The 14,742-nt window shown below is 37.6% G+C and overlaps 1 protein-coding gene and 2 non-coding genes across 3 annotated transcripts in view; all 3 read left to right on the plus strand.

Moving 5' to 3' along the window:
- LOC131244239 (probable magnesium transporter NIPA6) overlaps positions 1–14,742 on the plus strand; it is a 37,731-nt gene that overhangs the window by 2,184 nt on the left and 20,805 nt on the right. The window lies entirely within an intron of this gene.
- On the plus strand, positions 420–579 carry LOC131244678 (U1 spliceosomal RNA). The gene has a single exon (XR_009170458.1). It is a non-coding gene; the product is annotated as a U1 spliceosomal RNA (small nuclear RNA).
- LOC131244749 (U1 spliceosomal RNA) lies at positions 5,286–5,446 on the plus strand. Its single transcript, XR_009170527.1, has one exon. It is a non-coding gene; the product is annotated as a U1 spliceosomal RNA (small nuclear RNA).

Below are 14,742 nucleotides of genomic sequence, written 5' to 3' on the forward strand. Positions count from 1 at the left end.
TGAGGTCCTCTTTATGCATGGACCAGATGTGCACACGCTTTGCAGAATTGCACGTGCGATGCTTATAGGCTGAGAGCTTAGAAAATTTCATCCCTGGATACATGTTTAGCCCTTCAAATTGATGGAAAGATCCTAACCATTGATTAGTTGGACTGTTTTGGTACATTTCACTTTATCAGTTCGTTATATGTCCACTAATTGATTATTTAAAATATATCTGAGTATAAATTTTGTTTTATGGCTCCTCTATATTGTGGCCCACTGTTTGGGCGGTTAAGAATATGCAATGTATACAGGTTTTTAGTACACGAGTATGTACCATAACATGAAGCCAGAGTATCAATCCCACATCGAATAGAGACTACATAGTGGGAAATGAGCGAGGGTTAGAAAAGAGAAGAGATGGTGACCATTGGATCATACTTACCTGGACGGGTCAATTGGGCGATCAGGAAGGCCCAGGGCCTACGTTAGTGGCCTCCATTGCACTTAGGAGGGGCGCTTGCTTAGCATCTCCTTAAGTAGGAGAGTGCACGTCATAATTTGTGGTAGAGGGGGTACGCGTTCGTGCGGCCCCTGCCATTTCATGTAGTCATTAACGTTGTGCTTGTTTTGTGGTTGGATTTGCTTGGGCCACTTTAGTCTTGTTGATTAACGGTTTGGATGCTCCCTTGATTAATGGTTGGGATGCTGCTGCCCTGATATGTGGTTGGATTGACTTTACTCTCTTAGCTAAGGCTGCTTTGAGCCTTACTTTGATATGTGTTATATGCCATCGTTTGCAACTCTCACCATCCGAACGCTAGAAAATCTTGTCCATTGATAAAATTTAGAGACCCGTGGCCATCACCCACTGATTAAATTGATTAAATGGTGATTTTTTATTTTTTATTTGAAAAAAAACGAGATGGACTAATTTATGTGGATTACTTGAAAGGAAGTATTAGAGAGAGATACAGAACATCATTTGATTGTTATAGATATTATTATTCACAAATAGAAAATTTTAAATATTTTTTTTAATTTTATTTTAATCTTATTTACACGTGTATGTATAACTTTTTTCCTTTTTCTTTTTTCCATTCTTTTTATGCTAAATGGATGGTACTATATTGTTAGTCAAACAAACCTTTGAACTAATAAAATTTTTCTCATGTAATGCAAGCCATTAAGATAATTCATGCAGCATCAAGCACCATTCATAGCAACTGTTGACAAAACCTACCTTTTTTTTAAATATTTTTGCGGCAAGCTAACAAATGTAAGAATGCGTACAAATATGTTGCCCTCCTAAATCAGACATTGTATGCTGCCCTCATAAATCAGACAGTTCAAAAACGTGTGAGTAATTGAGTATAGGGGATTTTGAGCAAAGTGAGAAATTTGCTTTCGAACATGGCTAGGCTTACTTGGAGAGAGACTCATCGAGTTGACTCACAAAATCATTTGAATTACTACTGGCACCAATTCACATTAACTCATGGTGGTTCTAATATAGAGATAGAGCAAAAAATCAAAACATCACGAATAGGAAATAATAGAAATGATTTTTGAAGAGTTAAGGCACCTTATAATCACTATTTTATAAATATATTTATCCCCACAAAGAAAATTGTTAATGCAGTGAATCTCACTAATTTTATTATTGAGATACAACATCTCTCTATCATAATGAACAACTTGAATTTGGTGTATTTACGATCTCAACCACACAAACCCAAGATGAATTTTCACACATCGTCACATCTGCAACCCCCATCTAATATAAGGTTTGTTTCTTCGTATCTACTTTCTAATGTAGGACCAAACCCAACATTGAAACAAAGGAAAAAACTAATACTAAAAAATAAAGGGCTTAATTTATTTATCCTATTTTCAATCCCTTTATTTTTCTAAAAACATAAGATTATTAAATATGTAATGGTTAAATTATTGTGACATACCTTTGGAATTTTATTTTATTTAAATTGAAAATAGATTTATAACTACCTATAATATCTTAATTTAGTAAATATTGAGTCGAGTCACGAACATCAAACCGACTTAAGTTTTCAAGTTTTTGAATTATGAATTAGAATAGGACACTTTTTTTAGAAGATAATCTCATACTAATCATGTTTAACAAATTCATTGTAATTCATGCTACATCGAACACCACCTATAGTGAGGGTCAGTAGATTGACGGTCACAAGAGGTGAACCTTTGGCTTTGGTTTTGACTTTCATTTAATAAAACGAATTATTATTTTTGTTCAAAAAGTATTTTTACCACAATATTCTTTAAGGAACTGGATTTTACCAAATAGTGCCTTCAGTTAAAATTACATTATTATCCTCTTTTGCTTTTTCTTTTCAACAAAGTGAAAAATTAAAAGTTGTAGCACATGTGGCATGTATCTCACATCCAACCTATCCAAAATACCAACGTTATTATTAGATGAACTAAACATATGATAGATCTAATAGTAAGGTGGGGCTAATTCAATTCAAGTGCAGCCCAATTGACGATACGACTGATGTTTTGTTCATGTTATGACCATGGTTTGGTGCATATGTTTTATAGCGTTGGATGTTTTACACAGAGCACGTGGACCCACGAGTCTTGAGTTTTGCTATTTTAAAGAAATGAAAAATAAATAAATAATAATAATACTTTTGTAATCTTATCCTTCAGAAGCATCTCCATGGAAATTTTAAATGGCAGAAGTATTATCTGTTAAAATCCAATTCCCTGAGGAATTTTGCGGTGAAATTCCCGAAAAAAGAAAAATAGAGAGAAGCCATTCACGTGGAAACGGATTGGCTGCTCCCCCTGCCACCAGCCAATGGCTGATGGACGGTGCTATGTGGGCCCCATCATGATGTATGTGTTTCATCTATTCGGTACATCTATTTTTCTATGTCATTTTATGGTATTAGAGCAAAAATGAGTTATATCCAAATCTCATGTGGACCACATTATAGAAAACAGTGTTGAATGAACATCGACCATTAAAAACTTTTCGCTGGCCATAAAAGTTTTGGATCAAGCTGATCTTTATTTTTTTCCCCTTCATCTGGGTATTTATGACATAATCAACAGATTGGATGTCAAATAAACAGTACAGTGGGCCTTAGGAGGATTTTAATGATGGGTATCCAATCACTATTGTCTTCCTGTGATGTGTTCCACCTGAGACCTATATTCCTATTATTTTTTTGGATAAAATCTTAAAATGATATGTAAAAATGGATGAACGGAATGGATGAAGTACATACATCATAATGGGGACAACAGAGCACCGGCGAGTAGCCAATCCGTTCCCATTTATGTTTACTAGCACCAAATACCCACGCGCTCAGCTCTACACGTGGCACTGACGACTACGTGGGACATCTGATCCATGATAAGGTGGTTCCCACGTGAAAGGTGGTCAAATATAGTAATTCATTTAGATCCATTCATTAGATGGTCCACACGTGTATGTTGAGAATGGACCGCAGGAAGTTCCATTAAAGCCTGCATTCGTCCAACTGATGTACGTACCAACGTGATATTTGCATGACGTCGTCTTCACCGTCTGACCCACTTTATGCATTGATTAGATGTTCACTCACCTTCCAGAATTGCACGTGCGAATGCACATGGGCTAGCAAATGTGTATGGTTTTGTTCTTCGTTTCCAAGTTCAGTAGCTCAGAAAATTTTAGACATGGATACATGTTTAACCCTCCAAACCATGCGAAAAACGGGAGCGGATTGGATACTGATCGCTTCAGTAGACAAAGGTTATTGAGGCATTGGTAGATACCAATCGGCTGTTTCCTTTCAATAAATGCTCTTTTAATTGAGATCGGGTGTTTTTCCATCTACGTCGTAAAAGCACTTGGCCACGCATAGGTAATATTTTATCTTAAGAAAAAACAGGAGGCGGATTTCCTGCCAAGACTTTCGCATGAAGATGAACCGTTTCCAGGCTCAAGTGGGCCAAAAACGTGATAATTGAACGTCCACAGTTGAAATATTTGTGGGCCACATAAGTTTTGAGTCATGCTAATATTTTTTATTTCAGTTCATCCCAGTAGGAATGAAGTTATTAATGGTACGGATGACCTGTAAACATCACTGTTGAACCCAGGTATATTTTAATGGTAGGAATTTTCCTAACCACATTTTCCTTTAGTACGGCCCACTTGAGCTTTGGATACGGTTCTTTTTTGGCATCATGTCATGAAATGAACTTAAAAAACGAATGGAAGGAGAGGATTTCTCCCAAACATCACAGTGAACCCGACCTAGGTTGCCAGGAACTTCCGCGTCCAGAAAAAAAAAACCTCCGGTACGTGGCCAAGGGAAGCGGATTGCGTACTGAGTAAATGCTGTGGGGTCCACTGTGATTTATGTATTTTATCATGTCTATCCATCCATTTTATAAGATAATTTAAGGACCTTAGCTCAAAACCTAAGCAAACAAAAAGAAACAGTGAAATAAATTTATACAGTTGAAAAATTCTTGAGGGCAATAGAAGTTTTGGACCAAGGCTATATATATTTTTTTTAACCTTCGTTCATGTTTTTTGATCCTTTGAACAGTTTGGATGAAAAATAAACATCATTGTGGGGCCGGGAAAGGTTTCAACAGTGGAAATCATTATTTCCACTGTTTCCTGTGGTATGGTCCACTTGATATTTTTTTATAAGCTTCAATTTTGAGCTCAACGCCTAAAATTAGATAGAAAAACAGATAAAAAGCGTGGATAAATCACATAAATTCACAGTGAGCCCAGCTGAATTTTTGCAGTACTACAATCCGATTTCATGGCCGAGTGGGTGCACGGTGGAAACGGAGAAAGATACGGAGTAGCATTTATACCCAGGAACATGCCATTGGTTTCTACCCAATGGCATTTTGCCACATCACTTCAGTAGCGTTTTAGCTACTGAAGTGTTCAGTATCCAATCCGCTCACGCGAAATACATGATTCCAAAGTCAAATTGATGAAAAGATCCTAACCACTGATTAATTGGACTGTTTTGGTACATTCCTTTTATGTGTCCATTAGATCTCTCCACTAATTGATTATTTAAAACATCATCTTAGTACAATTTTTTTTTAATGGTCCCCTTATATTGTGGTCCACTGTTTGGATGGTTATTTTCAATTAGACGTATATAATGTATATATGTTCTTAACACACGAGTATGTACTATATCAGCAAGCCTGAGCATAAATCCCACATCGAATGGAGAATAAATAATAGGAAGCGAAAGGGGTTAGAAAAAAGAAAAGATGTGGACCTTTAAATCATACTTACCTGGATGGGGTCGTTTGGGCGATCAAGAAGGCTTAGGGTTTAGGTTAGTGGCCTCCATTGCACTTAGGAGGAGCACTGACTTAGCATCTCCTCAAGCAGGAGAGTGCACGTCATAATTTGTGGTAGAGGGGGTATGCGTACGCGAGGCCCCTACCATGCTTAATCCAATATTTTTCTTCTTGATTTAACGGACTATCGCTCACTCCATCAGCTAAGACTAATCTGATAACAAGTCGGGCCCTTGGAAAATCTTGATGGTCGATCGATTGACCTAAACCAAGCACACCATATCTGGTGGTGTGGATCATATCTAAGTATCACATCGTGTGGATCATCTAGACCTGGGCCCACTGTGATGTTTGTGTTATATTACCTACCGGCCGGGGGCCACAGAAGTTTTGGATCAAGCTTATGCTTGTGTCTTCTATCACGTGATGGCATTTACAGTGAATCCTAGCATCCATAATTATTTACCCGCATCGATTTGACCATACATTTTCTAACGCTAAAATGGAGGATGCTGCCAAATATGTGAGGCCCACTGTGATGTATGTAGATTATCGACACTGTTCATCCATCATGCCTAATGAATTTAGGGTATGAACCAAAAAATGAGGTAGATTCAAAGTTCAAGTGGACCACACCATAGTAAAAATAGATTTGAACACTCACCGTTAAAAACTTCTTAGGCCTGCTGTTTACTTTGGTGTGGGACACTTGAATGTTAGATTTACCTCATTCTTCGGCTCATGCGTTAAAATGTAAATGTTTTGGTGAAATGGTTGAACGACGCAGATACATCGTATACATGACTATGGGGCCCACAAATTTAGGTCAATAATTTTGTACCGTTTTTCGAAACAAGAATGCCATCGAAATTTCAAACGGGTGAAATTGTAATAATCGATTATTTCCGGGGCATTTACCTGAATTTGGAAAATCCATTTGGATGCTACCAAATAAGTTATTAAGTTATTTTTTAACTTTAGGTAAAGTACTTTTCAACTTATCTTTACTTGAATTAGTTTAGTAAGTATTATTTTCAAAGTATTTTATTAGCTAAAAATTACTGTTTTTTAGCTTTTCAACTCATGACTTTTCTCCCTCGTTCATTTCTACGGAGGCTCTCCCTCAGTGTCTATATCAAAGGAGGCCCCACATGATATATTGTACACATTAGAAGTGGGGCTCACGCGATGGATGGTCGACATAAAAGGTGGGCTCATATATGAATGGTTCATAACAAGGTAGGCACATAATAATAAAAGCCATAAAAGGTGGGCCCACATATGAATGGTTCATAACAAGGTCGGCACATAACGATAAAAAAGCCAACATTCAAAACGTGTTGATATGATGGATGAGTCACTTCAAAGCTGGCTCTGAATGATGGACGACCCACATCATAGATGGGGTCCATATGATGGACGATCACATCAAAGGTGGGCTCCACATGATGAGCGCTATTAAAGGTGGGCCTCACATGATGGAAAATAACATTGATTGTGGGCCCCACATGACGAATATCAAAGATGCCCTACATAATGAATGGTGCATATAAAAGGTCGGTTGATAATGATGAATGGCCCACGTTCAAGGTGGGCCCCGCATGATGGAGGACCAACATAAAAAGTGTGGCACATTTAATGAGTGGTCCACATCAAAGGTTGGCCCCAAATAATGGACGGTAAATGTGAGGGGAATTAAATAGACTTGAAGAATGAAAATTTATTACCTTGTAAGCTAAACATGCTTTTCTACTTTTTGATTAATAATAAGCATGTTGTTTACCAAACATACTTATTGAATAATAAGTAGAAATCAAGATAAACTTATGTATTTTGTTTACCAAACATGCATAAGTAGCTTATCTTAAGCAACTTACAATCCAAACACCTTCTCAATAATAAATATGGTTCCCGGTAATTTCTCAATGAAATTTTAGACTTTGACATTTTTCCGGATATAAAGTAGAAAACATTGTAAAAATAAATAAATAATTAGAAACATTTATTATAAATTAGTAAATAATTTTAACTTCTAGATAAAAATATTTTAAAGCTCACTACATGATCAAGTCACGCATTTCAACTTCTAATTTCTAAATAATTTTAGTGTTAAAATCACCATCAAAATTTGAAACATTATGTTCCTTCGTTGGCAAAACTCTGCATTAAAAAAGATAATATAAAAAAATAAAATTGTATAATGGATTAAACATGCTATTTTGGCAAATCAAATTAAACACTTTTTTCTTCTCAATAAAAAGCATTCGGTTCAAAATAACTCTTGGGGACAATTTGAAAATAGAGGCTAAGTGGTCAAAACCTACCAATAAAATTGATTAAAAGGTGAAATTTTTAAAAAGAGATGGACTGATTTACATGTGGATTAGTTGAAAGGAAGGATTTTAAAGAGGTAAGGAACATCATTTGACTATCTATACATATTATTAATCATACATATAGAAATTTCAATTAATTTAAATAAAATTTTCTATTTTATTTTTATTTATAAAAATATATAGACATATACATATGCACATGTATAAGTACTCTTTTTTCATTCCAATTTTTAGTCCAAAAGGTATTGAACTCGCATACTTCGATCTCTGAATTTTTGCATCTTCATGTTTTATCATACCTTTATTGTCTGTTTATTCTGGCGCATCCTTTTTTAATGGACGACTTGTATCCTGTTTTGCTAACCATGCATGGTAATATATTGCTAGTCCAACAATCCTTTGGACTAACAATGTTTTTGGTAGGGAATGTATGCCATTAAGGTAATTCATGCTGTATCATCAGGCATTATTCATAGTGAGGGCCATTATATGGACGGTTTAGATCAGCAAGAGGTTCGTCTTTAGTTTTGACTTTTTGTTGAATAAACTAATTCATGTTATTTTTCAAAAAGGGGAATTTAAAAATATAAAAAAATACTTCCTAAATAATATAGAATTTACATTTTGTAGCATTTAAGAAAAGTTTTCAATAAGCTACCTAATTAATTTAAGGGTTCCTTTAGCATATCTTATCTAATCCAATAAGAACTATATATATGTGGTGCAGCGCACCTGAGTTTTGGATCCACCTGATTTTTGGAGTCCAACACTACTATAGTCCAAACTACTTTCCTCAATGTTGCCCACTTAAATGTTGGATGGACATGCTATTTGGGTCCCAAGCCTAAGTTTTGGTACGGTATATAATGTTTGGAGTGGATTTCATGTAATGACACGGTGGACCATGTAAATATAAAGGGCGGATGTCTCTCTCCCAAATGTTTTACTTGGTGTGGGCCACCTGAATTGCAGATCATCGACTTTTAGACATTAGCAAAAGTTAAGATTATACATCTAATGGTTGGAGCGGATCTTGCATACACAACACAGTGGTTCCCTAAAAAATGAGTAATTGGATAAATATTATTTCGTATACACAACACCGCATAGAGGGTGAGTGCCCCGAGGAGGCAATTTGAAATATTTTTGGGAAAGTGAGGGCTCCAACTTGATGTTGATATGAAATCCACTCCAACCATAAGGTGTGCCAGACCATGATAGACCCATGGCTCAAAAATCTGCTCCATCAATAATTCAACTGGGTCACATGATTTAAAACAGTATATATGATAGTTCTCACCCTCCAAATTGTTTTCCTCAATGTGGCCCACCTGAATTATGAATTACAGTGATTTTTGGGGCCTATACCTAAATAATGGTGTGGCATCTAATGGTCTTCGTAAGAATCAAGGGTGGATGTCTCTCTTACAACCTTTTCCTTTGGTATGGCCCACCCAAATCATGCTTTAGCCTGATATTTGCATCCTTAACCTAACATGGAATTACATATCAAGTGGTCGAATCCAGATCTTTTGCTTGCCACATACAAAAAATTCTTATTTGTTGCAATCTAATTTGGCCACTTTAATGCAGCAATGCTGACAACGTCATCAATCATGATGTAGTAAAATATGAATTTTCAGTTTGTGGCAAGCAGATGATCTAGATTCCAAATGGTCAAAGTAAATCTTATATACACATCATGGTGGGCTCCAAAAATTAAGGGTTTGCATTGGCCCTTCTTTTTTCCAAAAAACTTTTTCCAGGGAGCAAACTAAGTGCACCCTGGCCTCACCCAAAGACAGCGTGGCCCTTACAGTGACCTCACCTTGATGAATGCATTCTAAATCCATGCCGTCCATCTATTGTGACAAATAATTTTTGGACATTTTTTTTTTGTTAGCTTGTTAGTACACCCTACTCTCAGTTCACACTTCACTGTTAGTCACCCCCACTAGGGATTGATACCAAGACCTCAGTACTGATACCAAGACCTCAGTGTTGAAATGAGGTATCTCTACCACTTGAGCTATGATCATGGTGTAAATAATTTTAGGACATGAGTCCAAGAATGTAGTAGACATCTCAGGTGAACCATACTATCGGAAACAATGGTGATTAAACGCCCCACCAGTTGATAATGTCACAAAAGCTTCAATGAAGGGGAAAAACAAATATAAGATCGATCCAAAACTTTCGTGGCCTATAAGATGTTTTTAATGGTCCATCACTATATTGTCCTCTGGTATTGTCCACCAAAGATTTGGATGTGGGTTATTTTTTTTATCTCATGCCCTAAAATAATATGAAAAAATGGATGGACGACGTGGATGTAGAATAAATGCATCGAGGTGGGAGCCATGGGAAGGGCTGCACCATCTTGGGTGAGGCCAGTGCTGCACCTATTTTGCTCCCTTTTAACCGCTGCAAGAGAAACACCCACCCTTGATTTGTTTATGGGCTCACCCTAATACTATAGGTAGAACTCACTCAACTATTACTATTAGATGTGTAATTATAATTTATGCCCATAGCAAAAAAAGAGAGGCTGATTTGTGATTTAAGTGGCTCACACTAAATGGAAATAGTTGGGAGAGAGACATCCACCCCACCCTTGATATTTATAACAATAGTTGTGATTTTTATACAAAATCTTCAATGGTAGACTCACAAGAGTTTCAACATGATCTCATGGGTTTGAGTACCCATTGTGATGAAAAACAACAATGGTGTGAGTTCATTGGTGTGTGTATGTGTGAGGAATGCTAGGCTGCACACCAATTGTCACGAGTTCTCATGAGAACTTTTTGAGAACTCATTTCCAGTGATATAAGCCCAAAATTTGAATCGTCTACCTAATGCAGCATCCCATGAAACCCTTAGGGCCTAACCCTTACCATGATCCAAAACTTTTGGTGGGCCATGATGAAAGACAGAGGCAAATTAAGGGAGGAAACTATTTCCTTTTGCCATGGCCCACCGAAGTTTTGGATCATGGTAAAAGTTGGGCCATGAGGGTTTTATGGGGGTGCTGCATTAGGTGGATGATTCAAATTTTGGACTCATATCGTCGGAAATGAGTTCTCACGAGAACTCGTGAGAACTAGTGTGCAACCAAGCATTCCTCACACACACACACACACACACACATAATCCACTCTAACCATTAGATGTCACACCAAAAGTACGCTTGATGCTCAAACATTAGGCCCCATCCATTATTCAGATGGGTCACACGAAGGGAAGCAATTTAGAGGGTGAGTGTTGCTCTATTCATAATTTCTAATCATGTGGTCCAGTTGAAATATGGATAGAGTTGGTTTTTGGGCCATGGGCCTAACATGGGTTACACACCTAGCCGTCAGGGTGGATTTTGAAATCACACTTGGAATAGGATGCAACAACTATGCGTGAAAGCTTGATAGGGTTATACGATGGTGGTTATGTTCTAGGGAGACCAAATGAATTGTTTGCCAATTAATACACAATTTTTTACTTAAACTAATATGTCAATTTAAACTAAGTAAAACAATTAACTCTAAGGCTTCCCAGTTAATAGAGGGTCTAATCACGTAAGCTATATTAGATATGTCATTCGAGCAACTAGTCTATATATGATAGCATACATGTGTGTAGGATATGTTAAATATTAACTCATAACACTCATCTAATCATGCATATATATAATTCACTAATCAATCACATAAGTATAATTAAACAAGTGCTCAAATGACAATCACAAGCATAAGCATGTATAGTGGTTCGGTTTCCCTACTCTATTCTCGGTGGACGCACTCTCTTTAAGTATACTAGATTTCACTATCGGAGGTTTTAAATTAGGTTCACCTTTAACATTTACAACCCTACACAAAGGCCACGATCCTACACAAGAATGTATATAGTGTACACTCCCACCGGAGGCTTCCGCAAGAGACTTTAGTTGATTTTCTATCGGCTAACCAACAACCTCGGTCCTAGTCCAATGACCTATGTTCACTCTCACCGAAGGCTCCCACGCAGACTAACATGTATACAACCATGTCCGGTGAATTCGGCCCTACACAAGAGCCTATGTCCTATACAAGAACCTATCAAGTTTGTGTTACAAACTCTTAATTTCAATCCTACATAAGAAAAGAGAGTATAAACTCATACATGATACTTACTTGTCAAATTGAGTCCCTTTGATGCGTCATCTTAGATTGTTTGATCAATACTATCCTGTGCTTCAATCAACTCCCATTTTTGCTCCCTTGATCGTTGATGTCGATGTTTTGCTGATACTTCAGATCCAAGATCAACTATCTTTCATGCGATGCTTCATAGAAGTGACCAAGGTGATGTGATGTGGGTGAAACCTCCTACAACTAATAGAAAATAGAATTCTTATAGGATTCTTATTGATGGACACTCTAGATGTTGATAGACACTAGAATTTGCCACTAGAATTGGTGTCTAAACTCTAAAAAAGGCTTCAGATTATGATATTTTTGTTTGAGCTTGGAATGCTCATTAGAGTGAATAATTATTAAGAAAAGAGCATGAATCTCATTAGGATAGAGTTAATGAGGTTTCATAAAGGTTGGAATGCGCTAGGGTCTCTAAAATACCAAAATTCATCGTTTGCCCAAAGATTCGGGTGCAATATATATCATAAAAGGCTCCAACAGATCTCTAACGACTGGGCTTGAGTGATTGATCCTGGCCCTCGATCGATTGAGCTAGGCCAAAAATGGTCACTCACCGAATTGTTTTGACCATGTTTGATTAATCGAGCTCGATCGCTTGAGAGGAATTGAGGATTTTTTGACCGATCGAGCTCGTGCCTCGAGCACTCGAACTAAAACATTTTTAGGTCAGTTGCTTTTTGGATGTTTTTTGCCATGTTCGATCGATCGTAGGTCAGTTGCTTTCTAGACGTTTTTTGCCATGTACGATCGATCGATCGAGCTTTACTCGAGCACAATAAAGAGTCTGCTGGTTTGGGCAATATATTTTCTAGTGGCTCGGGATCTTTATAACATATCTTATCATGTTCCAATAAGGCTCCTAAGGCAAATGGATGGTCACACAATGTTTTTCTATTAATGCAAATACCATCTAGAGGTTTAAAGGTTGTTTTTTTGTCAAGGTTAGGGTCACCATAGTATCTCGTATATATGTTTTTCACTTCCTTGATGCTTGAGTTTTCATGCATTTCAATATTTAGATTTCAAGTGCTCAACCAGCTCTCTGAAACACAGACGTACGTGATTAACAAACATGGTATACAAATACGTACACTAACAGATTTCACACAAACACCATAGTGATGCCCACCGGAGCCGGAAAACCCAATTGATTCTCACTAAAAGAAATACCCATCCCACCTTAGTCTTTTTATCAGGCCTTTAACCATTCATTCCCATCTCTCTCTCTCTCTCTCTCTCTCTCTTAATTACATACACACACATGCTCACACCACACACACCACATAGTCTACCACTAAGCCATAAGGACCCCTCTTGATGTCTCTCTTATTTCCAGACTGCTCTTCCCATCTCTCTCTCTCTCTCTCTCTCTCTCTCTCTAATGCAGGCACACCAATAAACAGATATCATAAGCTTCTATGGGCCCAACAAAACATCACTTTATTTACAAAATTTCTTTTGAGCTTGGGCTTAAGCTTGAGTTGTGCTCAGGCCAAGCCTACATAAGCATTCTTGGGCCAGGCTTGGGCTGGCCTATTATGTCTTTTTATTGGCCCTGGCTAAGTTTGAGCTTAAGTTAGACAATGCGAGCTAGGCTTGGACATAGCTTGGCTCAACCCTAACCCAGCTCCTCAAGCTCCAAGTTGTACAAACAATTCAAAGGAGATCAAAGTTTATTTTTTCACCACCTATGGGTACTCAAACCCTTGACCGGGTGTTGAAACTCCTGAGAGTCCCACCCGAGCAAGAGCAAGGACCCAAAGGAGATCAAAGTTACATGGGTCCCACGATGGTGTATTTATCATATCCACACCGGTCTTCCATTTGGCGTAATGAGGCCCACATAGAGCCCATTGTAACGTTTATTTTCTATCTATTCTGTTCATAAGGTTACGCTGACATAGAGCCCATTGTAACGTTCATTTTCTATCCCTTTCCTTTGCATAAGGTATTTTTTTTTTTGTACTTTTTTCTTTTTTACACACACACACACACCCCACACACTCATGCTACAGTGGGATTTCACCACCAATGGATACTAGAACCCTTGACCAGGTGTTGAAACTTCTGAGAGTATACCACCTAGGGCAGAAAGTCGGGCGGGTTGGGTCGGGTTGGTGCTCAACCCTAACCCAACCCAAGGTTCAACCCTAACCCAACCCAACCCAACCTCGGGTTGGGAATTCTCAACCCAAGCCCAACCCAAGTGGGCTCGGTCGGGTTGATTGAGTATACGTGCCAATATTTTCATTAATACATTAGTTTATTATATTTCAATATAGAACTTATTTTTTTTATCTATGATTTTATTAATTATATATGTGATTATGCGTCATAAAGAACTTCATTTTTTTTTCTTTAAAAAAACAAGCTAAAATATAGGATAACTACTCCTTTAAAAGTAATGCAACATAGCACGCAATCTATTTGGGAGAGAGAAAATCCGGCATATCTTGTTACCTTGAGTCCTTGGATATGACATGGACAAATGAGACTCGACATCACTAGTATACCTTCGATACAAACGATCCACACTCAATTATAATTTATAAGTAACTTATTTATTGATCGGGTGCGGGTTGGGTTGGGCAAGCCGAGACCTCAACCCGAGCCCAACCCAAGTTTTATCGGGTTGGTGTTTGTATAGCTAAGCTTGAGATTGGACCTGATATATCTTGCCCGAGCCCAACCCAATGTCGGGTCGGTCACGGGTCGATCGGGTTGAACCCGCCCAACTTTCAGCCCTAATACCAAAGATCCTACCACAACTTACTTTATGCATGGATTGTACGTGTGGGACATCCTTACAATCTTAAAATCAGTAGCTAATGAAAACCACATACATTTGGGATAAGATGTCCCACACGCTTTTTAAGATTGTACGTGCAAATGTATGTGGTTTTCAGGAGCTACTG

The sequence above is a fragment of the Magnolia sinica genome, chromosome 4 (assembly GCF_029962835.1).
Source record: "Magnolia sinica isolate HGM2019 chromosome 4, MsV1, whole genome shotgun sequence".
NCBI classification, from domain to species: domain Eukaryota; kingdom Viridiplantae; phylum Streptophyta; class Magnoliopsida; order Magnoliales; family Magnoliaceae; genus Magnolia; species Magnolia sinica.